This window comes from Hibiscus syriacus, unplaced genomic scaffold (assembly GCF_006381635.1).
Source record: "Hibiscus syriacus cultivar Baekdansim isolate YM2019G1 unplaced genomic scaffold, ASM638163v2 tig00111356_pilon, whole genome shotgun sequence".
NCBI lineage: Eukaryota > Viridiplantae > Streptophyta > Magnoliopsida > Malvales > Malvaceae > Hibiscus > Hibiscus syriacus.
The window spans coordinates 1,207,507-1,234,596 of NW_024063068.1; the positions used below are offsets into that span (position 1 = coordinate 1,207,507).

The window sequence follows — 27,090 nt, forward strand, 5'->3', positions numbered from 1 at the left end:
GAGTGAGATAATATGGGTTGTTTGATCATTTAACCTAGCGACAATGAGCAAAGGTGGCACTTGATGATACATTGAGGTTTGGGAAACCATAACTTTCTCTAATCTATATTGTCAAATCATTCCCAGATCTAACAGTGAGGGCTGATGCGACACTGATAAAAAAAGTTGGAAACCTTTCCTTGGGTCCTTATATGGGCTTGCTAATGGGGTTTAATATTTTGTATTTAGGTTACTAGGTGTAATAAGGGTTAATGGGTTAGTTGATTTATTGTGTTTGATTATATTGTAATAATAATAATAAAAATAAAAATAAAAATAAATAGTAATAATAATAAAATAATAATAATAATAATAATAATAATAATATAGGTGAAAATTTGGTGATTACAGTTCGTCACTCTTTGCACATTATTGTGAAACAAGAAGAGAGCAAAGACATAAAACACCAATTTTTATCCGTTTAGATTGCAGTAGATCTCAAGCTCCATGCTTTTCTCATTATAAACTCTTCATTCTTCTGTAAAGGTAACTCTGAGGTTAAACAAGCTCTCATATATGAATTTTTTCTCTCTTGGTCGCTCCCTCTTATCTGGAAAGGTTATACGAGCTCTCTTATATGAAATTTTCATTCTTTCATAAAGATATTTCCGATGTTGAACAAGCTCTATTATATGAACTTCTTCTCCTTGACTAATTCTTCTTGTTATGAACTCTTTCACTCTTCTTGGACGAGTTTTTATTATGAACTCTTTCACTCTTCTTGGATGATTTCTTCTCATTACGAACTCCCATTGATAACGTTGATCTACCTCATTCAATCATGGATATGAATAAAAGGTTGAGAAGTTCTTCTCATTATAAACTCTCATTAATAACATTGATACACCTAATTTTGTGATAGATTTGAGAAAAATATTGAACAAATTCTTCTTATTAGGAACTTATTATCATTCTTGGACGAGTTTTTCTCATTATGAACTTTCCAAATTTATATTTTGTTCTAATGAAATCATTGAATATCATGCCCATTTTTCAAGACTATGACTTATCTATTGATTGAGATTCAACCCTTTCTAAATATTATTTTCTCCATGTTTGATGTTTTGATCTCAAATTTTCTTTATATCAAAGATTTATATGAAACATGCATTTGTATGTAAAATCATGAACACAATTAAATGTTTTTAAATGCAATGCATTCCTTTTATGAAAATGATGTTCTCATGTAGCCCTTTTCACAACTTCAGCTCATGGACATCTTTCCTTATTATGCTTTTCCATAAACTCTTCAACAATGAACATGAGTGTCAAGGTTATGGCCTACTTTGGATTCACTAAACTTAAAATATTAGTTCAAAGTAATATTAAGAAATCTTTTGTTTTATTTTGAACTATGTTAATCTACTTATAAGATGCTTATAAATGAACGAAATTGAGGCTTGAAATAAGAAAGCTTGAATTGATTGATGAGAATTTTAGAATCTTTTCATAGTTATGGCAATCATAGAAAGGATAAAAATCAAGAAATAAAGTTAAATGTCCAAAGCATCATTAACATGAATTTTTTTAAACTAATCAATTTGATATAATTTGAAGCATTGAGGTAAGCTTCTATCTAGAAGATCTCAAATGTTTTTAAAATGTCTATAGATGTGAAGCTCCACCCAAAATACCAAACTCTTTAAACCAATCAAATGGATATATTCTTTAAGTGTATGGGTAAGCTTCTGTCTAAAAGATTTCAAATGTCGCTAAAATGTTTGTATATGTGAAGCTCATCCCAAAGGACCAGACTTTTGAGAGGGTTTATTTGTCAGATGCCTAATATCAAAATGTATTTGAGCCGCCCTTTCAGGTTTTCAACTCAAATCATTTCTTTTATTTCAAGATGTTCTTCATGTATCTTCATCTTGAACCCCTTTTTATTTATTTCTTTTCCTTTTTTTCCTCTTCTTCTTTTTCATTTTTTCCCTTTTCTCTTTTTTCATTTTTTCATTTTTCATTTTTCATTTTTTCATTTTTTCATTTTTTCAATTTTCATTTTTCTTTTTCAATTTCCTTTTTTCTATTTTTTCTTTTTCATTTTCTCTTTATTCTTTCCTTTCATTTTCTTTTCTTCAAATGTAGTACATCTTAACTCAAATCTAAATTTATTTGATCACTAAATTCATCTCCATCCATCTTTGTCAAAATTAACACTTATCTGAAAAAGACCTTTTTGACAATGTATGGTCTTTTCCCAATTAGGCATCTATTTCCCAAAGTAAGTTTTATAAATTGGCAAAAAAAAAAATTCAATCACTATATCACTCTTTGAAATTAGGTTGGATGATGTTCTTATCATGAGCTTATGTCATTTTCTTCTATCACATCTGTCCATAGAAAATAGCCTTTAACATTTTTTCTAGAGTGGAGTTCAATTGATCATATAGAACTTGATCCCATTCAACTTTTTCCCATCTCTAATTCTGCTAAGACTTGAAGTGACGAAATCTTGACATCAATAAGTAAGGCTGATTTTGTTCCATACACCAAAGAGAAAAGGTGTTACCCTCGTTGAAGTACGTGCTGAAATCCGACATGTATACAAGGTGAAGGGCAACTTCTTGTGACAATTCCCATTATGCTCGTAGTTGATAGACTACTAACGAGGGATCTCTATATACCTCAACACTTTAAATATTTTTTCATGGACGCTCTTATCCTCATAGTGGAAGTGCAAAAGAACTTTAGTATGCTTGTGAAAGGGTAACAGACATTTTCTGGAGAAATTTGCATTGCCATGATTCCTCAAAGCATTGGACGCTCCTTCAAAATAAAACTCCCATGATTCATCTTTTGGAACAAACAAAACTATTTCTAAACAAACATTAGTAAAAATTATAAATACACCCAACAATCGTTGTTATTAACAAACCAAATTCAAATATTTAAGTAAAAGCTAAACCAACTCATGCATGGAGCAAACAAAGCTATTTCTACACAAACATTAGTAAAAATTATAAATACCCTCACTATCATTGTTATTAGCAGACCCAATTCAAAGATTCAAGTAAAAGCTAACCTACCAGTTTTTGGTTATTCATAATAATGTTAACGTTCAAAGTAACACCGTCGGTCCCATATCCTTTTTCAAAGTTTACAAATTGGCTAATCCTCTACCAACAAGCGTTTGAACCTCTTCTTTTTCAAATTAGAAATTTTGGTGGTAAAATTGATATAAAATCATTGTTCAATGGCGTATTTGGTGTTTTAGAAGTAGTTTAAGGGTTAAACTGAATATTAACATTTTTATTAACTTTTCACATCATCAATTTAATGGAAATAACGATGGAGTGACCTTTTTGTTACAAATCGATAATGTTAGTGATCAATTTATTATTTTTGAAACTTCAATGGCGAACACAAAAATTTACTCAAACATTAATTACCAGTTTAGTATTCTCTACCGAGTCTAACGCTTAGGGGACATTTGATTTGTGGAAAAGATAATTACCAAGGAGAATAATTTTTTCCCAATAGTAGCATTTTTTGGTTAAAATGATGGGCAATTACCTTCAAAATCTTAGGTATTAGATAATTCCCACTACTTTAGACAAAAATGCACATACACTAATGAATTCTTTTTATAATGGTCATTCTCAATTCTTATTTTTTTTATACTTTACTCAAAATTATGAACATAATAATAATATACAAAGAGTTTAATTTAGTAAAATATTAATAAATTTTAGTATTGAAAATTATTTTGTATTTTTAATATTTAATTTATTAATTATTTATAATTTTATGAGGTGAAAATAATATTATTGTAAAAATGTAATTATTTAAATCAATGTCTAAATTTAAGTTATTAAAAATAGATCTTATACATTGAAAAATAATATAATTATCCATCCGAGATTATAATATTATTTTTTATATTATATTATATTATATATAAATAAATATGATATTTATGAAACTTATTTAAAAATATCAGTTTAATATACTAATTATATATTAATTTTCTCTCACAAAATTTAGATAACATAACAATTAAAATACATTTTTGAATTTTCATTCAAATATTTATAATTTAATATTAAAAAAATTAATTTTTTTTAAAAAAAACATATATCACAATGATAATTTGATAAAATATACATTCAAATAATTTTATATTCTTTCAACCAAAAACTATAATTTTACATTCATAAACAAACCAAACAAGATAATACATCATTCTCTTTTTAGTTTACTACACTCTTTGGAAGTTCGCCTTCAAGCCCTGGGCAGATAGATCCGGTGTTTCCCTGTTCTATTCCGGTCACGGTAACGGCGTTGACGGTTTCCGTTTTCTCAGGTGGTGTCATTGATAGCATCGAATCCACTCTCTGCATCAAATCTTCACCGAAAACTATAGATTTATGGTTTTCAAAAAATTTCTTCCAGAAGTATTTGCAGTTATGATAGACGCCAAAGCATTGGCGAAACCAAAGAGAGCTCATTCTCAACACCATAGGGAAAAACCTCATTCGATTAAAAAATCAAACCCTCCATCATCAACCGGTGTTAACGAACCTGTAAATTCGAAGAAGCAGACATTCAAACAAATCAGAGAGAAAACTTAGCAGGCGCAGTGTATATCTGCATTACCATCGAATCGGAATCGTAATGAGGAAGAATTTAATTCAGGTTCTGAAGATCTAAGTCAAGATCCCGATATTATTGTGCCCAAGAGTAAAGGAGCGGACTTCCGTCACCTGATCGCTGAGGCTCAATCTCAATCCCACTCAAATACTCATTAGGATACCCTGTCTTCTTTAGATGAAATTCTCCCCGGTACTTTTATTTATACTTATATTAGAATTGTTCTATCAATTTTCTATTTTATGGCAGTTTTTTTTAATAATTAGGTAGTTTTAAACATCTATCATAGTGATGTTTGGCGTCTCTTTTCCATGTTTCAGGAGATTTCGATCAATTTGTAGGTTCTATGCTTGTAATCAGGGGAGAGGGTATTTTATCATGGACTGGTAGTGGATGACAGTGCAAGTGCAAATCCTGAGGTAGTGGGTTTTAGTTTGTTAATTTCTTTGTTATTTTCATGGAGTAGGAAATTATAAATCTATAATCACAGAGGATTCGACTTAAATGAAGATTTTGTGTTTGGAATTGAATTTATTTTGCAAAGTATATATGGCTATCTTAATCGTGATCTTACTTGTGTAGCATCACTACTGCCCTTATTTATTTTTATTTTTTTTGCAGTTTCAGACTTGAATTCCTGACCTGTTAAACACCACCTCTTAAAAATGACTATATAAACCAACTTAGCTAAATTCTTTGTTCACTACTGCCCATACACACATATATATATATATATAATCGTGATCTTACTTGTGTAGCATCACTATTGCCCTTTTTCTTTTTTTTGCAGTTTCAGACTTGAATTCCTGACCTGTTAAACACCACCTCTTAAAAATGACTATATAAACCAACTTAGCTAAATTCTGTGTTCACTACTGCCCATACACACACACACATATATATATATATATAATCGTGATCTTACTTGTGTAGCATCACTATTGCCCTTATTTTTTTTTGCAATTTCAGACTTGAATTCCTGACCTGTTAAACACCACCTCTTAAAAATGACTATATAAACCAACTTAGCTAAATTCTGTGTTCACTACTGCCCATACATATATATATATATATATATATATAATCGTGATCTTACGTGTGTAGCATCACTACTGCCCTTATTTTTTTTGCAGTTTCAGACTTGAAATCCTGACCTGTTAAACACCACCTCTTAAAAATGACTATATAAACCACTTAGTTAAATTCTGTGTTCACTACTGCCCTTATTATTTTTGCACTAAAAGTGTAATGAAAGCAGGTTCTATAGGTTTGTATATTTGATACTAGTGAAAGATTTATCATCTTAATTAGGAAGTTATAAACATGTACCCTTTGCTAATTGTTAACTCCACATGGAATGTATTTCTGTAATTAGTATCCATGTCAAAAATTTAGGACTGGCTTAAAGCTATTTTTTAAATAGGCTATGGGTAAGTTTCATAGAATTTTATAACGTCAAGTCTTATGAAAATCGAAATGCACTTCAGTAATAGAACTATAGGAGTGTGTAACTGGTGCTTAGTTGTCCGTTACCATTTTCTTTATAAAGACCATTTACCACCAGCCACTGGCCTTGCATCAATTGCCTTGGCTTTTATTTATCTTTTCACCCGTTTTCCCCTTGTTTTCTCGCGTATGCCTTGTTTCTGTCCCTTATTTTGCATGATCTTGCCGAACAACTTGAAAATGTAGATTTATCCAAGAGGCTTTTCATTGAAGAAGATCTATTACCACCAAGTCTGGTACGTGCAATTCTCCTTTATTGATATTCAAGTTACCATTGACTCATATCCAAACTTTAATGCCTCAAAGGTAAGGGAGCTGCAATTCTGGACGCTAAAAGTAAAAACATGGTGTTTGAGTCTTTTACTAATAACTATAGAAATCATTATTGAGAAGTGACAAGATATGAATAGGATTGAAGGTCATCGGTAGTAGGTGGGAGATTAAGCTTTCCCAAAAATCTTGCCATTTCGTTTTTTACAATTTTCCTACTGTTCTGATGCTTTTATTATAGGTTTTTAGTTGAATCAAAATTCCGGTTCTCACTTTTCTTTTTTTAATTTGACCTTCATATGTTTACAATTTACACTTGACTACCTAATGACACATTATCTGGTTTGTATGCCAGCGTTCTGAGAGTTCAAAGCTAAACAACGATCAGGAATCTCAGCAAATGCAAAAAGGGGCAGCAAAAATTACTGAAGAAATAATTCTGAACGATTTACCTGAGAAGGTCAACTTTGCTGCTAAAATTGTCGAGGATAAGTCATTTGGCCCTGGCAGCCAGCCCATAGATGCAATATTGTCTAACAGAGGATTGGGTTCGATGCCTGAAGTTCAAGGTGATTCTATTTCCGGTCATTATGGTGAGTTCAGTGAGAGTAGAGGTCTGGACAGCCGTAATCCTACATCTGTCTCCAACAAAAAGTGCCAACATTCGAAGCGGCCGCTGTAGAGGCCGAATTGGATATGCTTCTTGATTCTTTCATTGATACTAAAATTCTCGATACTTGTGGGTCAAAGCTCCACCCATTACACCCAGTTTTGATGATTCACTTGATGATTTGTTACAAGCTACTTCAACAGTAAACCGAGGTATCGTTTCATCAAAAGCTGCAGCAGTTAATTCAGCTTCTGAAGATTTACTTCTTGATTTATTACAACAAACATCCAAAATGGTAAGCCCGAATGGATTGTCTGAGCAAAAGGTTCCAAAAGCTGCTTGGGAGAACAATATTCAGTTTTCATCCTCACAACAGGTCACAAAGTCAAAAGTCTTGGATGATTTCGATTCATGGTTGGATACTATTTGATGGTTTGTAATAAAAGGAAGTTCCAAATGGATTTACTTCTTGAAGATTTACTTCTTGATTTATTACAACAAACATCCAAAATGGTAAGCCCGAATGGATTGTCTGAGCAAAAGGTTCCAAAAGCTGCTTGGGAGAACAATATTCAGTCTTCATCCTCACAACAGGTCACAAAGTCAAAAGTCTTGGATGATTTCGATTCATGGTTGGATACTATTTGATGGTTTGTAATACAAGGAAGTTCCACTCATTGAATCAAATTCGGCTTATCATTTTGGTAGGGTAATATAGAAAGTTATTTTTGTAACCTGGTGATGGAAAATATTCCTTTGGACATCCATATATTCCTTTGGACATTGCGCTCATGTTGCAATCAGATGACACATATCTTGTCAAAATCCAATTATTTCGTGACATAATTCAAATTCTGGGTGAAAATACGACTAAGGAAGCAATGAACTTTGTAACAGGACCTACTTGAACTCCTTCCGATATATTCTCAGCTTCAAGGGAATAGTAATCTTCCATTTGGTTTTGTGAACTTGGAAACTTAACAACATCAACCAGAGATCAGTTTATATCAGCAGCAGCCGATGGTAGACCCCGACAACCATCAAATTGGATATTCATCGTGATCTGCATCTGCCAGCAGCCTCGCCTGAAAGTCAAAGCTTCATCTAGTTCAACCAGCTTTGAAGCTTAGGGACATCTTATGGTTAATGTAGAGACCCTTACTCCTTACTGGAGAGACCCTTACTCCTTACTGGAGAGAGATGTACATACATAATTTATATAAATTGTTCAAAGTATTTTTTATACACAACTTGTTCATTGTCATTTTGTTGGGATTGTATGCATCGTGAATTTGATTAAATAAAACACTTGCGGACAAACCCCAGCCTTTATAGCTCGCTTAAGATTTCGTTTTCCCTTTGATTCAAACAGAGCATACGATATACAAGCAAACATTCTGTAAAGTATAAACAAAGTTCTATGTAGCTTTAATTTCATTAAAATTTATATATATATATTTTAATATTTATGAACATTAGCAAGATATCACGTGACTGTTACGTGTTATCTCATAATTATGGCTTGCCTAAAATTAATCTAATTGTCGAAATGCTCCATGACGAATAACATTAACGAATAAGACTCATTGATTTTTTTGGTCAACGGAGTGTGATCTTAGTGGTAGGATTCAATTTTCTTTAGTTATTTTAAGGTTTTTTTAAATCCTTAAAAGCTTCTTTGTACCCTGAAAATTGTGCCGTAACCAAAACAATTTCCAGTCAAGCATGTGCCCCAAGTCCAACAACCACTGTTGAATTCACTGTGTAATAAAACAGAAGTGAAAGAATACATAAGCCCAAATCCTAGGGAATTAAGCAAAAACATACGAACCCTGTTGTTTCACTAGCATGCTTACTTGCTAGCCAAGGGACACAATTTATTGTTCAAAATGGCGAAACCTTAACTCCTTATTTGTGCATCCTGTAAAAAATAGCTCTTAGGGTATGCAGATGCATAATAGCGCCGAAAAACAGGGGAAATACCCGAGTTTGACTGAACAAAGCAGTTTCATTTTCCCTTGAATTTGCTGCTAACATAATAGTATCTTGGGACGTTGACGACTGCAAAACATGAGCAAAACCAACGAGTTAAATCTTTCTAAATGACATTCTAATAAAAACATATGAAACCCGGTGTTTTATAGTTTTAACTAAACAGATAACTACCAGTCCCATATGATGCCATTGTGAGATTAGAAGATAGAAGCTTTTGGGCTACTGAAGAGATATCCTTGGTTGTAATATCATCAACCACCTTCAAGAAATGCTCCACAGGCTTCCTGATAAATTCAAAACAATTTGATCACACGAAATATCATAATAGTTTACACGTAAACTTTAATATGAAAAGCAAGCAGTAATACATACAGATGCCGATGAGAAGCAACTAATTAGCAGTGTCATTGTCGATCACAGAAATGGTAAAAAGCTGAGAATTTTATAAATAGTCGTACCTCTCACCATATGTCAAGATTTGTTTACCAATATCTTCTGAAGCAACAGCCTGCAGAAAACACCTTGTGGGTAAACAGCAAAAATTGACAGGAGAATATAATCCTCGGCAAGAAGAATTGAATTTGGCTATAATAAAGAAACCAAAGAGACCGGTTTACATACTCTGGATTCCAAATTCATCAAAATGGCAGACTTGGTTAACTGTTTAGCACGGTCCAGTTCTTTCTGCTCAACTGTAAAGAAAACAATGAAAGTATTTCAGTATCAGGCACCATCGAGTGGGTGTTGCAAAAAATACCAAGTAATTTCCAGAATAAAGAGCTGCTAACCTTGTCCAGGTGTTGCAACAGCAATAAGCTCCTTGACAGCTACATCGATAGCAGATGGTACAAAATCAGAACCCTGAGTCCAGAAACATCAGTGTCATAAAGATTAATACTACCAGCAAACAGTATCTGTACAGTTGGAAATCTATAATCAATTTAGTTGAAAGTCCAAGAAAAGAGAGTCGAGGGAACAGATGAGTAACAATATAGAACAATTGGTTAATCAAATAAAACCTTCAAATGCAAGTCATATTACTAGCATTTAACAAAAAGGTGTCTTGCAAGAAACTCAACTATCAATGATTTAGTTGTGAATGTCCCTAACGTTAATTTACATGGAAGTAGCCGATTTCACTTGGCTGTAATTGCAAACCGCTAGCATTTAATATCATTTGACTGGTATGATTTACAAGTTTTACCATCCAAAAGGTTTCCTAATTCAATCTACCCAAAGAAATATAAACTACAGAACACACTATCCCTAACACCATCAAACTTGATATGTATTCTATATTTTTGGCCAAGCCTGTGGCTTCAACATCTCTAGTGCAAGAAGAAATAGCAAAATGGGACAAAGACAATGTGAAAACCAATAAAAGAAAGTTCTCTACTTGAACTTTTTCTACACAGACATTGGAGCGGGGAAGATAGAGGTAGGAATAGAGAACTATACAAGAATTAGTAATAAAAGGTTCAAAAGCAGACTTACAGTTGTAGCTTGTATCCCAAATAAGCCAGTATGGTTGTAAATGCTGTTGAATGCTGAAAATGACTGAACTTGTGAATACTGATTCAAGACGCGAAGATCAGCTCATAATTTAACCAAAACACTTTCAAGCTGAATTATACAGATTAACTAAATTATTAAAAGAGATTAGATGTCTAGTTGCAGAAAAAAGTTATTCACTAAAATAACAAAAGCTCTTTCTACCTTTGCTCTGAAACTATAACATGTCATATACTGAAAGATAAAGAGTATACACCACAATCAACTGACATAGTCTCGAATACATTCCCTTTTCAGGGCCACCAGCTGAAAATCATCCACCTCCTCCCATTAGAATCTAGAGAACAATTAGATTTATCATTTATCAACCTTCCTATGTTGAAATCATGGTAGAAAGCTGGGAGAACAAAAAATGCAATAAAAATCAAGAAAGCAAAATCCTAGCAAGATCTTTTATGAACTGCATCAAAAATTAGAACATTGCATGACAAGGACATTGAGCAGATAAAGAAATCCAACGTTAAAAACCTGAAGAACAGTTAAAATTATAGCTTCCCTCTCATTGTGCCAACCACCAGGAAGTTCAAATGCAAGGGAAAAATGAGTTAGATCCTGCAATTTATAACCATTTGCAACTCAGAATGGGAAGAATAAAAAAAACTCACTTTCTAAGTATTTTTTATGAAGCATACCCCTGAATCAGCCTGGCAACGATAATCTCCTCCAGTATACACAGATTTTGGTTCCTGAGCACGAAGGACTTGGGAAGGTCCGACAAAAGTGGTTCTGCAATCGATAGCAATTCTTCATGTTCAACACCAGTTGCTGCCAGTACCATCCGAGAGGCAGTAAAATTTTCCTAATATTTTCATGGCAAAACAAGCTTACTAGTGAGGAGGATATACAATGGTCAGGTAGAAGTACAATACACAATTAGCAGTTAAAGCATAACAACTTAAGTTTTATTAGACTCACCGCAACAAAATCCTCCAAAACTGTACTATTCAATAAATTAACTGCAGATTCTGGGGCTAAAAGAGGATTTGCCAATGAACCAGAATAACCAGCTAAGTGAATGGCTTCTAAAAGCAAGCCATGAGGATTCTTTGCAGCTTCGGCGATTTCTTCTTTCACCTTCTGAAGCTGCACAAGGCCAAATACCAAATTGCATCCCACAAGGACATTTAATCTGAAGCTGCACAGAATTATTTAGCAGAAAAGCAGCAAGATTAAGACATTTATCTGTTCATTGACCTCCCAATCCAAGAAAGCAGGGTTTGTCACACAATCAATAAGTAACTCTACCATTTCAGGAACATAAGTCTTCAAAGCATCAAAGGTATACCCAATCTGCTCCCGAGAAACTGCAGCATTCACATTGCCACCAATTGCCTCTACTTCCCTCACTATACGCAAATGGCTTTGGTTTGTTGTGCTTTTGAAGGCCATACGCTCAAGAAGGTGTGAGACCCCAAATGAAGCTGGTGACTCATAGATCGAACCACAGTCAATATATAAGCCTATTGATGCAGCAGGACTCTGCTCGGAGACCAAAACAATAGCCAATTCATCAATAAACTAGAAAAATAGTTCTCTTCTTTCTAAAAGAACTTTTACAGGAAACATTCTTCACAAAAAGAATACGTACTGCTGAGGTTTCCGAAGCAACTTTGATGCCATTTGGAAGAGTTGTAATCTTAATCTTACCAGATTCAACATAATCAGGCAATGAAGGTGGCAGGGCAACACCTGGTAGGGGAAAATCTATTGGTGGTATGGACTTAGACTGACTTCCAGTTAGCCAACTTAAGACAGTTAGCCAACTTAAGAGGCTGCCAGATGAGGATGATTTTGTAGCAACAGTAGTGGAACTTGCAAACCTTCTAGGTTCTATACGGAATGTGGGACCCTATACAAGAACATTCATGCAAACATAGAACATTTCCAAGCAGTCAGACCATCAGTCTGTGTTTTAAAAGGCGTGAGGCGCCCTAAGGCGATTAGCTACCCGAGAGCCTCAATTTTTGAGGCGCTTTGAGACGAGGGATTCACGTACGCGAGACGCTTAATTTTACAAAACATTTGTAAATATTTTATAACCATACCTCAAACACAAAACAGCTTTATAATTAACTTAATAAGCAAAAACACCAAGTAGCATATGTCATATTGTATCTCAAAAAGACAAATAAAAAACATCATCAATAATCAAAATGCCTAAAACTCATCTTCATCTTCATCATCATCGTCATCAACATCAATCCGAAGCACCTACTCCTCCCCATCATCTTCGGAAAGTCCAATATCTTGTTCTATCTCTTCATCAATCAAATTTAGTCCAATAGAGGGCCTTCTATGAGTGGAGGTTTGGGCAACACCCTTTCCTCTATCTCTTGAGTTTGAACTTCAAATTGACTAAAAGAATCATTATAATTTAAAATTTTAAAAAATAAAGTTCATGTAAATTAAATAAATCAACTTGAATTTGAGTTTGGGTATCTAAGCAAACGTAAAGTTTAAATGCTAAAAATGCACAGTTTCCTTGAGAAAAAAACTCAAAACTAAGGTTGATGACATGGCGGGAAGTGATAGGTTGTAAAGAGAAGATAGGATATATCATTCACCCCACAGGAAATATAAAAGGATAAGCATATCCATACTTCAGAAGTGAAAATGGATAGCAGTATTCTCCAATCCCTTGCTTCAAAATCATCCCTACCAACCAACCCTCTTCTTTTGAAACCCTCGTCTTCGCCAACATGTAATTACCTACCTTTTCCTCGCCACCGCCGACGGTTGCCCAAAGTTTATTGTACCAACAGCAGCACCGATAATAGTAGTGAGGCCGCAGAACCACCAGTTCCACTGCCAGTAAGACCGCCGTCAGATACTCTTCAAATCCGGTTCAAAAGAGGGTCAAGAAGGCGTCGGCAGCTCCGGGAAGAAGGTACCCGGGGAGAAGGGCAAAGGATGAACTCAAAGGCTGCAGCTGAAGCAGCTCCGAAGAAATGGGAGGAAATGAGCATGACAGAGAAGGCTTTAGAGTTGTACGTTGGAGAGAAGGGTTTGTTGTTCTGGCTCAACAAGTTTGTGTATGCTTCGATTTTCATCGTAATCGGGGCTTGGATAGTTTTCCGGTTTGTTGGACCTGCTCTCAATCTTTACCAACTTGATTCTCCTCCTCTTGCTCCCACCTCCATGTTCAACGGTTCTTGATCCATACCACACTGATATCCATATGTCTGAAATGGGTCATTGTACGTGAATCGCTAAAAGCATCGCATCGTCGCCTCTCGCCGCCTCCGACGACTGAATCGCCTCCTCATGTACTCGCGGCCGCCTTGGTGGGCGGAGGCTTTCTTCTAAACGCCTCGCCTGGCGCGCTTTTTAAAACACTGCCATCAGTACGTGGAAAACTTTACCAAATGAATCATAACTCAAAAACAGCTATCTTCACAATAATAACCCTTTTGAAGTTGACATTCCAAACTTGTTTTAAAAAAATTCCTCCCAAACAAATAAATAATACAATTATAAATGAAAAAACAGAAGAAGAAATGTCAAAAAAAAGAAAAGCAGAAGTATTTTGGCAGGCCTTCACCCTCATAAATGTAGCCAGAAACTGAAGAAAGTTATGGCCAAAACCTTTGGTCACCTATAAATTAGGTGATGGACAGATTTATCCTGGAACAGCTTCCTTTCCTACACAGATAAAGAACTGATGGGAAATTTCTTTGCCAAGTACTAGCAGCTTTAAGCAATTAATAGGATAAACCTAGGATAAAGTACAAAACTCACTCAAGCATATGTTGGTCTATTAATAGTATATCGATATTTAGACTCAACCATCTTTCAATAATGTTAGTAAGTTAATCAGTTGCTTTATATGAATCAAGATTTTAGGACAAAACTCTAGCGCAATATTCTCTCTTTTATTTCTAGGAACTACACATTTCGGGATAAGTAGTTTTTTTTAACAGTTTGCACTTATCCAAACAAGTTAGTTCCCCACATTCCCGTTCTTTAGACTAAATAAATTCAAATTATTAAAAAAACTAATAAAACTGCTACTGTTCTACAATATGAAGCTGTTCTAGAAACTATAATTCTAAAGGCGTGGTCACTTGATAAATCAATTAACAAAATCAAATGCAAAAAATGCAAACAAACGAGGCAATCACTCAATAAACATATAGTCTGAAACTGAACGAAGCTCAGATTTGTAATCAAGTCCAATTTTTTATTTCTACGCTAAGATGAGATCAATTGAACTATAAATAATAGTAAAAAGCGAATAATTAGCGGCAAATACAAGAACAGATCTATCTACTAAAAAAGAAACCAACCGCAGATTGACTAATAATAAAATCAAAGCAGAATCGAATCGAATTAGCCATGATATATTCGAGATAGGAGACCGATTGCAGTTGCGAGATCGAATCATCAGCGATCATAAATTCGGGTTTCGGGAACCATTGAACTTATCTTGAGAGTGCGGAGGCGAGAAGCCGCGGTTCGGTACATAGTGATCGGCAGTCTCCGAATAGCCTTAGATGGTACGGACGCTGTGAATATAGTCTCGTATGGATGTCGAAGGGTTTTGTGCAAGATGCGGGCGACTGGCTTGAGCCGTTGGTGTTTTGCTCAGCAGCTTCGGTATGTGAGGGATTTGATTAGCTGATGTTGACACATGCGGAGTTTTCTCCTAACACGTGAGAAAACAAAGGGATGCAATTTAAGTTAGGAATGAGCATTTGATTGAATCTAGTCAAACTAAAACAATTATGTTTGTCAAATTGATTTGTAATATTTTATAATTTAAATTTTTTTTAGTCGAGTTGTTCGAGTTTTTATGTAAATTTAATTGTAATTATTTATAATATTACGATACAAAATTATTTCAATTTAATTTCTCTAACTATATAAGATATGCATATATATTTCTTTGTATTATCTCGTATTGTAATGTTTTCAATAAATCAAATATAATTTAAAATTATAAAATATAATTATAATATTATTTTTCAAATAAGATATTTTGAGGATAAAGTATGGATGAGAGAATAAGGAAATTAATAGAGAATAAGGAAATTAAGGAATTAATATAAAAGAAATAGTTTATAAAAGAAAAAGTTACAGTCAAAAGATCAAATTATATAAAATATAAAATACTAAATTGAAAAAGAGTAAATTTGTAGTTGAAAAAAAAGTTACATAGGTATTCTATAACGGTAAAAGAATATGTGATTAAAAAAATCTCACTTTCTTCCCCTAGAAAGCCCTCAAACTCCAGACTTCCCACTAAAAATATTGCATTAACCATATGAAACAAAACTCTTAAGAAAGTACCTCTGTACGCAAGTAGCAATGCTAAAAAACAGTCTTAATCTAAGGAAAAAAACATGGTTTTCTTCAGTACTCTAGATGAAGAGATAGGCCCAACGAACACAAGTTTTCTCCCTATTTTCTGAACCCTCTCTCTTGAATTCATCAGAGAAAGTAAGGATTCATCAACCCTGCAATTTCAAGATATCCGATGCGATCTTTCCCTCCGAAGAGATAGGCCCAATGAATGCATTCGTGATGAGGATCCGCCTAATCCTCTTGCCTTATCTAAGCCTAGTCCTCCAACAAGCATGAAAATCGAAGGTACTCTCCCTACCAATTTTGCTTTATCTTACAAAGACATGGTTACGGGGCCTGGGGATACCCATTATGACCATAGTATAAAATGGCGGTTGCGACATCTGTCGCAGTTACGGTTGCGATGTCGCAGTTGCGGATGCTGAAGAGGTTACGTAACGTGTTGCGGCTATCGCAGGCGTGATTTCTTCCTAAAAAATCACAGTACTTCTAAAATATTATATTTATACATTTTACAACTACATTTTAATATAGTGCTATCATTAGACTCTCCTGCATGATAGATAATAACAATAGGTAGGAGACATATAATTAATCTCATTAAAAAACATATCAAAGTTCTCATATTTTAACATAAGAGAATTCATTTTACATAACTTAAAAAGAAAAATAAATAAATAAATACAAATACAAAGTTTTATTTCTTCACCACCAAAATGAATGGCATGGTGGATCTAAAGCATTTTCATCTTCATCACTGTCTTGGTTTTGATTCCTTCCTATCCCATGTGAAGACATCACCTTGTCTGCATCATAAGATGCATCATTAGTAGGAAACATGTTGTATGATAAATGATGATCAAAATATCCATAACTTGGATTTTGTTCAAGGTAAGGTGGATAATATGCATTTGGTTGGTTGGAATGAGAACCCTAAGATGATTCACAAATTTCATTATCATTTGTAGCTAAACTATATGATGATGAACCTGCAAATGAATCATAAAAGTGTTCTCTCGTCCTCGTATGAGTTCTATTATCCTCATCTCTTCTATTTTGCAAACCAATAGATGTATTTGTTTCATACAAACCTGAATCATCAGCATAAGGATATATGGACGTACCTTGATCTCCATAAAAAGTATTGGAATAAGTGTGCATATATTCTGGTTGGTACATACCTTCTGTAATACCCCAAAAATTTAGATAATGACCAAAATGCAAATTTTGAAAGTTTGATGGTCAAAGTAGAAATTTGGAAAAAAATGTTTAGGGAATTAAGTGATAATTTCCTAAAAAGAATTTTATTCCATAAATAGATGGTTTACTCTTGAGAGTGGGGTTTTATAGAAATCACATTTATGGATTTGGAATTTTAGTAAAGAAAAATTAGAAAGGGTTAAAGCCGATAAGGAATCGAAAATTCGAATCGAATTGGAATGTTACAAAAATTTGAAGGATGTTATAAAATGTTTGGAAATATTATGTTAATATTTTAGATCAGAGAAATTTGGGTTGCAATTGTGCACTTTTTTAGATTTAATCGAAATAGTGGAATTTAGTGAATAAAACGCAAATTTTGAAAATTCAAGGGGAATTTCGGAATTAATAGTCAAAATAATTCAGCTTTGACTTTGAAATATGATAAGGATGAATTGTCATGGTTTTATGGTAATTAAAAAGATTCATTAAGGGTGATTTGGTCTTATCCCAATTAAATGAATATTTTATTCATTTAAGTGGAATTTAAGGTAAATTAAGATGAGATGTCTCTACATTTCAACAAAATTTGCTCATCTTCTTCTCCAAAACCAGACGTGAGCTTATTCCAAGGTAAGAGCAAGCTTTAATTTCATTTTCAAGAAATTTCCTTAGGATTTTGAGTATGCAGAAAATAGGAAATTGTTATATGGGAAAAACGCTATCATTTGGTACCAATATTACATGATAATCTTGTTGGTTGTTCAAGTTCATCTTGAGTTGATGAAAATGGGTTCTTTTGTTTTATGGGTTTTGAAGAGTTAAGTGATTTTAAAGAATTGGTTGTAAGATTTGATGAACAACCTAAGAATGAAGTTAAAGAAAACAGTTTAGATTTTGAATTTGACAGTAGGTTCAAAAATTCACCAGAAATTATATAAAAATAATTTTGAGATTATTTTTATATATTATGTTTATATATTGATCTAGTTTCTTTTAAAATAAACGGGGATCAATTTCAAGGAGTATACAAAGAGATATGAATTTTTAACCAATGAAAGGTCAGAAAAATCGGACAGCAGATTCTGCAAAACAGATTCTGTTGGTCAACTTTGAAAATTCACCATAAATTGTACAGAATGAATTAGAAGAATTTATTTATATGGATAGATTCGTATTCGAGTCTAGTTTTCAAAGAAAGAAAAGGAATTAAATTCCAGTGTGTATATCAATACATAATATTGATTCTTTAAAGGTGGTGCAAGTTGTCGGATTATGGAAATTTTAGAAAGTTTGGTGATTGTAATACAAATTTTGAATTGTTGGGAGTGTTTATTTTAATTATGCCTTTGTATGGGTACTTGGTTTATAATACCTTCAATACTGGAATTTTTGGTATTAAGAGTCTAAGTGGTAAAATGGTGAAGGACTATTTTGAGTAAATTGGAAAAGTGGGTTCCAATGTTAAAAGAAATTAACAAGTACTTAATTATTTGGTGGAAATGAGTTTGAAGTATGCTATGGAATTATTTTGGGACATGTTTATGTTATTACAATACTAACATATGTATTGTTATAAATTTGTGATTTATACAGATCATGGTTGATTTGCAATTGAATCAAGTCAAGTATAAAAAGGGTATATTGTGGACAATAGTGAGGCACAAATATTTTGAAAGATATAAAGTGTCAAGGTGAGTGCAATATATGCATGAAATTATACATGGATGTTCTACACATCATAAGGAAGACTTGCGATAAGTCGACCTTGTTTATATCAGCATGATATTATGTCATTTTTATAAATTGACATGACATTGAGATGTCACTGTATGAAATTATAATGCATTGATTATGGAAAATGTGATATTTTACCTTGAATGTTTTTGGGTATGAACTGTCCCATTGTTAAATTATGATAATATACTTTGCCATGGATGATCAAATAAAATTGACTATATGCCCAAGTATGTTATTGAGGATCAGTGGTATTAATGGCATGCCATAGAGTCTAGCAGCTGCAATATTAGATAGTACTAGAGTGTCTAGAGAAGATACATAGTGCAGGCCTCAAAATGTCTAGCCAAGACACGGTACAAGCACTACGGTGCATTATTAGGTGAGCAAAGCTCGACCTCAGTACTTCGGTGCAATATTTGACTCCTATATCGGGTTCCTCATACAGTTATACTATGGGCTATGAGTTATGGTTTAATGGTTAATAAATGGTAAGTATGCAAATAAGCTTACGAGCTTATGAATAATGGCAAGTATATTGATAAAATAAGCTTACGAGCTTATGGAATTTAAATGGTAAGTAGTTTGGTAAAAACAAGCTTACGATCTTATGGGATAAATGGTAAGAGATTTTATATTATTTTGATCATGGTAAAATATTGGATATGTTAGTAAAATGATTTTATGGAAATTGATTTTTGACATTGAAAATCATGAATTAATTGTATTGTACTGTTAAATGTTTTAATTGCCTCACTAAGTATATGCTTAGTGTGTGATGATTTTCACGCGTAGGTAAAAAGCGGAATAAAAGTTCAAAGTGATATCAAGCATCGAGAGGTATATTTCAATATCAGTAAGACATCCTAAGATGGAATTTGATTTTAGATAGTGGCATGTAATTTGAAAATGTTCAATTTATTTGTTGAATAAATTTTAGAAATTTTTATAGTGATGAAAGGTTAATTTTTATGAATTTATATGTATTTTCGGAAGTTACTGTAGCATGAACAGTAACCACGTTTTAAAGCAAAATTTCCATAATGATTTTGGGTACCGATTCCCCAACTGTTCATCACCACTGTTCACTATTCATTAAAAAAAATCTTTTGAATTAAATTCGTTACAACAAAACTTAACTTTTATGACATGATATTTTTATAATATCACTTACCATTTTAAGAAAATAAATTTTAAATCGCAATAGAAAATTCGAAATGGTTTTAGAAATTCGGATAATATCTATAATCTGTATAGGTATAATTATACAGGTTATGGGTGTTACATTTATTGCCATCAGAGCTACAGGTTTAGCCGATTATAGGACTAAACCGAGTTTGTTTTGAGTTAAAAAGTGTATACATGCCACTAGGATGTCAAAAGTTACTGATAGTTGTATATATATTGTGATGATGCTTATTGGGAGTAAAGTTATTCTTTACTAATGTATGATGATTCTGACTATGTTCAGATATTGGAATTAAAGACAAAGGTTAAAATGTTGAAAATGTTGAAAAAAAAGTCGAGATTGAAATCGACCAAAAAGGGACCCGACATGAATTATGTAAAACACCTTAGAAGGGTGGATGTTGTAAATGATTTTTCTCCATTTTGTGGAAGATATGTCATAGCTTTCAACAAAGCTTCTGAATTAGAAGAATTGATTAAAAAGTTTGAACGATTTACAAGAAAATTTGAATCAGATAAGGATCCAAAAGATATTTCTGAATCTAGTAATGATTCTGAGGTTTCTCCATGTAAGCTTAAATAAGTGAGAAATATTTAAGCTAAGCACTAAATTGTTTAAATCATTGTTGATTGAGTAAGAGGAAATGAATAAGCGGTAATAAGTTGTTCGCTAAAAGTTTATAGAAATTTGAGTTATTTGTGAATCAAATGGTTATGAGTTGGATTGAGAATATATATCAAATCCATAAAATTGGATAGAGTTACCTTGTGAAGGTAAAGATGCGAAAATAGATTGTTTAATCATTCCAAGCTACAATGAATTATTGTTTAGATTGAGATGGATTCTCAAAAACTTGAAAAGTGTCAAATTACTAGAGTGAGGCAAAAATTAATAAATTTGCTTGATAGTGTGATTTTAGCATTAACTGTTATGAAGTTATTGCTACAAATTTATCAAGTTTTCTTATTGAATGATGTGAACATTAAGACTTTCATTTGAGATTGAAAATGTTTCAATTGTTCGAAAATATTATTTTGGATAGGGAAAAATTATATAGATTTCCTTAAAAATGAAATAAGGAATTCCAAAGTAGAAATATTAAATTCTACTTGATATCGAGTGATATTATAGCGAAAGACCCATAGGTCACGGTCATGATACAAGGGTTAGAAGGAAAAATAATAAATGTCCAATAAAGATTCAGGAGCTTATGTTATTGATGAATCCAATGGGATTATCATTAACGAGTTTTAGATCATTTTGATCATGAGTTGGTTTTCTCTGCATTAAGGATGGGCTAATGGTCGCAAGAAGCGATTAATTTAGAAAAATACGGAGAAATTAAAAAAAATAATGATTGATGAAAAAGTGAAATCGTCACTAAAGTGATATCAACAATGGTTATGATTAAGATGATGTAAAAAGGATGCATAGCTTTTCTAGTTAAGGTGAGAGATATTTAAGTATCTGAAATAAGATCATATGATATTTCCATAACTTGGGAATTTCTATATGTCTTTTTAGATTTATTATTTGGATTACCTCCAGATTGAGAGGTGGAATTTAATATTGATGGTTATCAAGACATTAATCTTGTATCTATGAGTTCATAATGAATGGTTGCAATTGAGTTAAGAGAATAAAGAACCAATTGCAAGAATTGATAGATTGAGGATGCATTAGATCGAATATTTTACCTTGGGGTGAATCGGTGTTGTTATAAAAAAATGAATATATGCGATTATGCATAGATTATCGATAGTTAAACAAAGTAACTATCAAGAACAAGTATCATCATTTTAGGATTGATGACTTGTGGATCAGCTTAAAAGGAGTAGCAATGTTTTAAAAAAAATTGAAATTGATATTCGAATGGGATATCAACAGTTAAATTTTAAAGAGGAAGATGTTTCAAAGATAGTTTTCAGGAAACGGTATAGATACTATGAGTTTGTAGTAATGTCGTTTGGTTTGAAAAATGCTTTAGCAGCATTTATGGATTTTGATGAATCGAGTATTTCAACCTCACTTAAATCAGTTTGAGGTGGTCTATATTGATGATATTCGGGTATACTCGAATACAAAGATAGAGCATGATGCTTATATTCGTACTGTATTCGAAATACTTAAAGATAAAAAGGTATATGCTAAATTGTCAAAGCGTGAGTTTTGGCTATCAGAAGTTGATTTTCTTAGTCATGTTGTCTCGGCATATGGCATAAGAGCTAAATAAATATATATTATAAGAAGAAAAAAACAGAAGAAAAAAAATAATAGAAAAAGAAAATGAAAACGAAGAAGAAAAAAATGAAAATGAGAAAGAAAAGAAAAAGAGAAAAAATGAGAGATGAAAAAAAATATTTCACTTGTGGAAAAAAATGCGAGACTAAAGACTTTAAAGTCAACTTTGATGGAAATTATTGAGGAAGAATTTGTATCCCTCATAATGATGAGTTGAAGAAAGATATTCTTGCTAAGGTACATTATAGTCTACTAACTATTCATACAAGTGGAAACAAAATGTATCAGGATGTAAAGAGCTATTTTGGTGGCCAGGATGAACAGAAACATTACTGAGTTTGTTGTTACATGTTTGACATGTCAACAAGTAAAAGCTGAGAATCAAGTGCTTTCGGAATTATTACAACTGATTTCTATTCCAGAGTGGAAGTGGTAAAGAGTCACTATGAATTATATAAAACTACCCTAAAAATTAGGGTTATGAATTAGGGTTATGAATATACAATGGAAAGTGAAATCCTCATAAAAGAGAAGTCATGGTTTTCATAGAAAGTTTAAAATAATACCCCAAAAATTTAGATAATGACCAAAATGCAAATTTTGAAAGTTTGATGGTCAAAGTAGAAATTTGGAAAAAAAACGTTTAGGGAATTAAGTGATAATTTCCTAAAAAGAAATTTATTCCATAAATAGATGGTTTACTCTTGAGAGTGGGGTTTTATAGAAATCACATTTATGGATTTGGAATTTTAGTAAAGAAAAATTAGAAAGGGTTAAAGACGATAAGGAATCGGAAATTCGAATCGAATTGGAATGTTACAAAAATTTGAAGGATGTTATAAAATGTTTGGAAATATTATGTTAATATTTTAGATCAGAGAAATTTGGGTTGGAATTGTGCAATTTTTTAGATTTAATCGAAACAGTGGAATTTAGTGACTAAAACGCAAAATTTAAAAATTGAAGGGGAATTTCTGAATTAATAGTCAAAATAATTCATCTTTGCCTTTGAAATATGATAAGGATGAGTTGTCATGGTTTTATGGTAATTAAGAAGATTCATTAAGGGTGGTTTGGTCTTATCTCAATTAAATGAATATTTTATTCATTTAAGTGGAATTTAAGGTAAATTAAGATGAGATGTCTCTACATTTCAATAAAATTTGTTCATCTTCTTCTCCAAAACCAGACGTGAGCTTATTCCAAGGTAAGAGCAAGCTTTAATTTCATTTTCAAGCAATTTATTTAGGATTTTGAGTATGCAGAAAATAGGAAATTGTTATATGGGGAAAACGCTATCATTTGGTACCAATATTGCATGATAATCTTGTTGGTTGTTCAAGTTCATCTTGAGTTGATGAAAAGGGGTTCTTTTGTTTTATGGGTTTTGAAGAGTTAAGTGATTTTAAAGAATTGGTTGTAAGAATTGATGAAGAACCTAAGAATGAAGTTAAAGAAAATAGTTTGGATTTTGAATTTGGCAGTAGGTTCGAAAATTCACTAGAAATTATATAAAACTACTTTCAAGATTATTTTTATATATTATGTTTATATATTGATCTAGCTTCGTTTAAAACAAACGGGGATCAATTTCAAGGTGTATACAAAGAGATATGAATTTTTAACCAAGGAAATGTCAGAAAAATCGGACAGCAGATTCTGTTGGTCAACTTTGAAAATTCACCATAAATTGTACATAATGAATTAGAAGAATTTATTTATATGGATAGATTTGTATTCGAGTCTAGTTTTCAACAGAAGAAAAGGAATTAAATTCCAGTGTGTATATCAATACAAAATATTGATTCTTTAAAGGCGGTGCAAGTTGTCAGATTATGGAAATTTTAGAAAGTTTGGTGATTGTAATACAAATTTTGAATTGTTGGGAGTGTTTATTTTAATTTTGCCTTTGTATGGGTACTTGGTTTATAATACCTTCAATACCAGAATTTTTGGTATTAAGAGTCTAAGTGATAAAATGGTGAAGGACCATTTTGAGTAAATTGGAAATGTGGGTTCCAATGTTTAAAGGAATTAACAAGTACTGAATTATTTGGTGGAAATGAGTTTGAAGTATGCTATGGAATTATTTTGGGACATGTTTATGTTAGTACAATACTAACATATGTATTTTTATAAATTTGTGATTTATACAGATCATGGTTTATTTGCAATTGAAGCAAGCAAGTCAAGTATAAAAAGGGTATATTGTGGACAATAGTGAGGCACAAATATTTTGAAAGATATAAAGTGTCAAGGTAAGTGCAATACATGCATGAAATTATACATGGATGTTTTATACATCTTAAGGAAGACTTGTGATAAGTCGACCTTGTTTATATCAGCATGATATTATGTCATTTTTATAAATTGACATGACATTGAGATGTCACTGTATGAAATTATAATGCATTGATTATGGAAAATGTGATATTTTACCATGAATGTTTTTGGGTATGAACTGTCCCATTGTTAAATTATGATAATATACTTTGCCATGGAGGATCAAATAAAATTGACTATATGCCCAAGTATGTTATTGAGGATCAATGGTATTAATGGCATGCCATAGAGACTAGCAGCTGCAATATTAGGTAGTATTATAGTGTCTAGAGAAGACACATAGTGCAGGCCTCAAAGTGTCTAGCCAAGACACGGTACAAGCACTACGGTGCATTATTAGGTGAGCAAAGCTCGACCTCAACATTTCGGTGCAATATTTGACTCCTATATCGGTTTCCTTATACAGTTATACTATGGGCTATGAGTTATGGTTTAATGGTTAATAAATGGTAAGTATGCAAATAAGCTTACGAGCTTATGAATAATGGCAAGTATATTGATAAAATAAGCTTACGAGCTTATGGAATTTAAATGGTAAGTAGTTTGGTAAAATAAGCTTACGAGCTTATGGGATAAATGGTAAGAGATTTTATATTATTTTGATCATGGTAAAATATTGGATATGTTAGTAAAATGATTTTATGGAAATTGATTTTTGACATTGAAAATCATGCATTAATTGTATTGCACTGTTAAATGTTTTAATTGCCTCACTAAGTATATACTTAGAGTGTGATGATTTTCACGCGTAGGTAAAAAGCGGAATAAAGAGTTCAAAGTGATATCAAGCATCGAGAGGTATATTTCAATATCAGTAAGACATCCTAAGATGGAATTTGATTTTAGATAGTGGCATGTAATTTGAAAATGTTCAATTTATTTGTTGAATAAATTTTGGAAATTTTTATAGTGATGAAAGGTTAATTTTTATGAATTTATATGTATTTTCGGAAGTTACTGTAGCATGAACAGTAACCACGTTTTTAAGCAAAATTTCCATAATGATTTTGGGGTACCAATTCCCCCTAATAGAGAATCGATTCCCCTACTGTTCATCGCCACTGTTCACTATTCATTAAATCTTTTGAATTAAATTCGTTACAACAAAACTTAATTTTTATGACATGATATTTTTATAATATCACTTACCATTTTAAGAAAATAAATTTTAAATCGCAATAGAAAATTGGAAATGGTTTTAGAAATTCGGATAATATCTATAATCTGTATAAGTATAATTATACGGGTTATGAGTGTTACACCTTCATTATCACCACCATCACCGTCACCGTCATCATCACCACTACCACTTGACGTCGATAGTTGAACACTTTCATCATTAGATGGAGTAGGTGAAATGTCATGCATATCTTCACCTTTAGTTTCTTCATCTATTTCATTAAGTAACTCTTTAGCCAAACATGAGAAATTTTGTTCACTATCGAGCGTAGCATCTTCTCTTTCTTCAACCAATGCATTTAGTGGATCATCTTCAAAAATATTTTCAAGATTGATTAGATTAAAACTCATTTCTAGCTCTTGTGCACTTTTTCTTTTCATGTGTCTTAGTTTCAACCTCATATTATAATGGACATAAACCAATTTTTGAAGCTTTTTATGCTTAAGCATATTTCTCTTCTTTGTATGGGTCATACTAAATGTACTACAATTGCGCTCACAATTTGAAGAAGAGGTTGTTTAACTCAAAACTCTGACAGCAATGTGTTGAAGTTGAGGTGCACAATTTCCATAATTGATCCAACATTCAGATAAAAAACACAAATATTAAGATATAATTCATAAAGTATTTATAAATATATCATCATTATCTACAAACCTATAAAGATTGAATTCTTTTTATTTACCAGGGTTAGTCTTCAAAATTGCAGCTTGAGCTAATGGTGTTCCAAAAGAATCTATTTTATCTCGATATAACAATAACTATAAATAAATGAATTAGTAGTTAAAACATGATAATATATAAGTTCTCTCAACAATTTAAAGAATATAAAATACATACATGGTTCATTACCAAATTTTGATCATTCAAGTTGGGCCTTATCCTTTATATGACATTTCTCACCCCATTCATGATTTCATAAATCACATCACTTGTGGAATTGCCTTCGTGTAGAAATTGTAGATTTAAGAAATATCCTATATAAAATAATATAATAAATATTTAAACAATATATCACAATTTTAATTTAAAAGTTTTATAACGTACCAATAGAATGCAAATAATTGTGAAGTTGATTGCTCCATTGCCTATCAATTACTTCCCAATATTTCTGGTAATATCCACAATCTCTTCGAATCGCCAATTTTGCTCTATCCATAGCTTCATAAATAAAACCCATAGTCGGTTTTTCATCACCATCACACATCCTTAATACTTTAACCAACGGTTCTTGGATCTTTAAGACATCACCCGCCTTTTTCCAAAACTGAGTGGAGTTAATGACTTCCATCATCTCTAATTCATCTGTTT

General features: G+C 32.3%; 1 long non-coding RNA gene and 1 pseudogene across 1 annotated transcript; one reads left to right on the forward strand and one right to left on the reverse strand.

Annotated features, from left to right (window-relative positions):
* The first annotated feature begins 4,264 nt into the window (after positions 1-4,264).
* LOC120159319 lies at positions 4,265-8,166 on the forward strand. Its single transcript, XR_005519339.1, has 3 exons — positions 4,265-4,824; positions 4,953-5,051; positions 6,764-8,166. It is a non-coding gene; the product is annotated as an uncharacterized LOC120159319 (long non-coding RNA).
* Positions 8,167-8,874: 708 nt separating this feature from the next.
* Positions 8,875-15,163, reverse strand: LOC120159318 (annotated as a pseudogene).
* Positions 15,164-27,090: the final 11,927 nt, after the last annotated feature.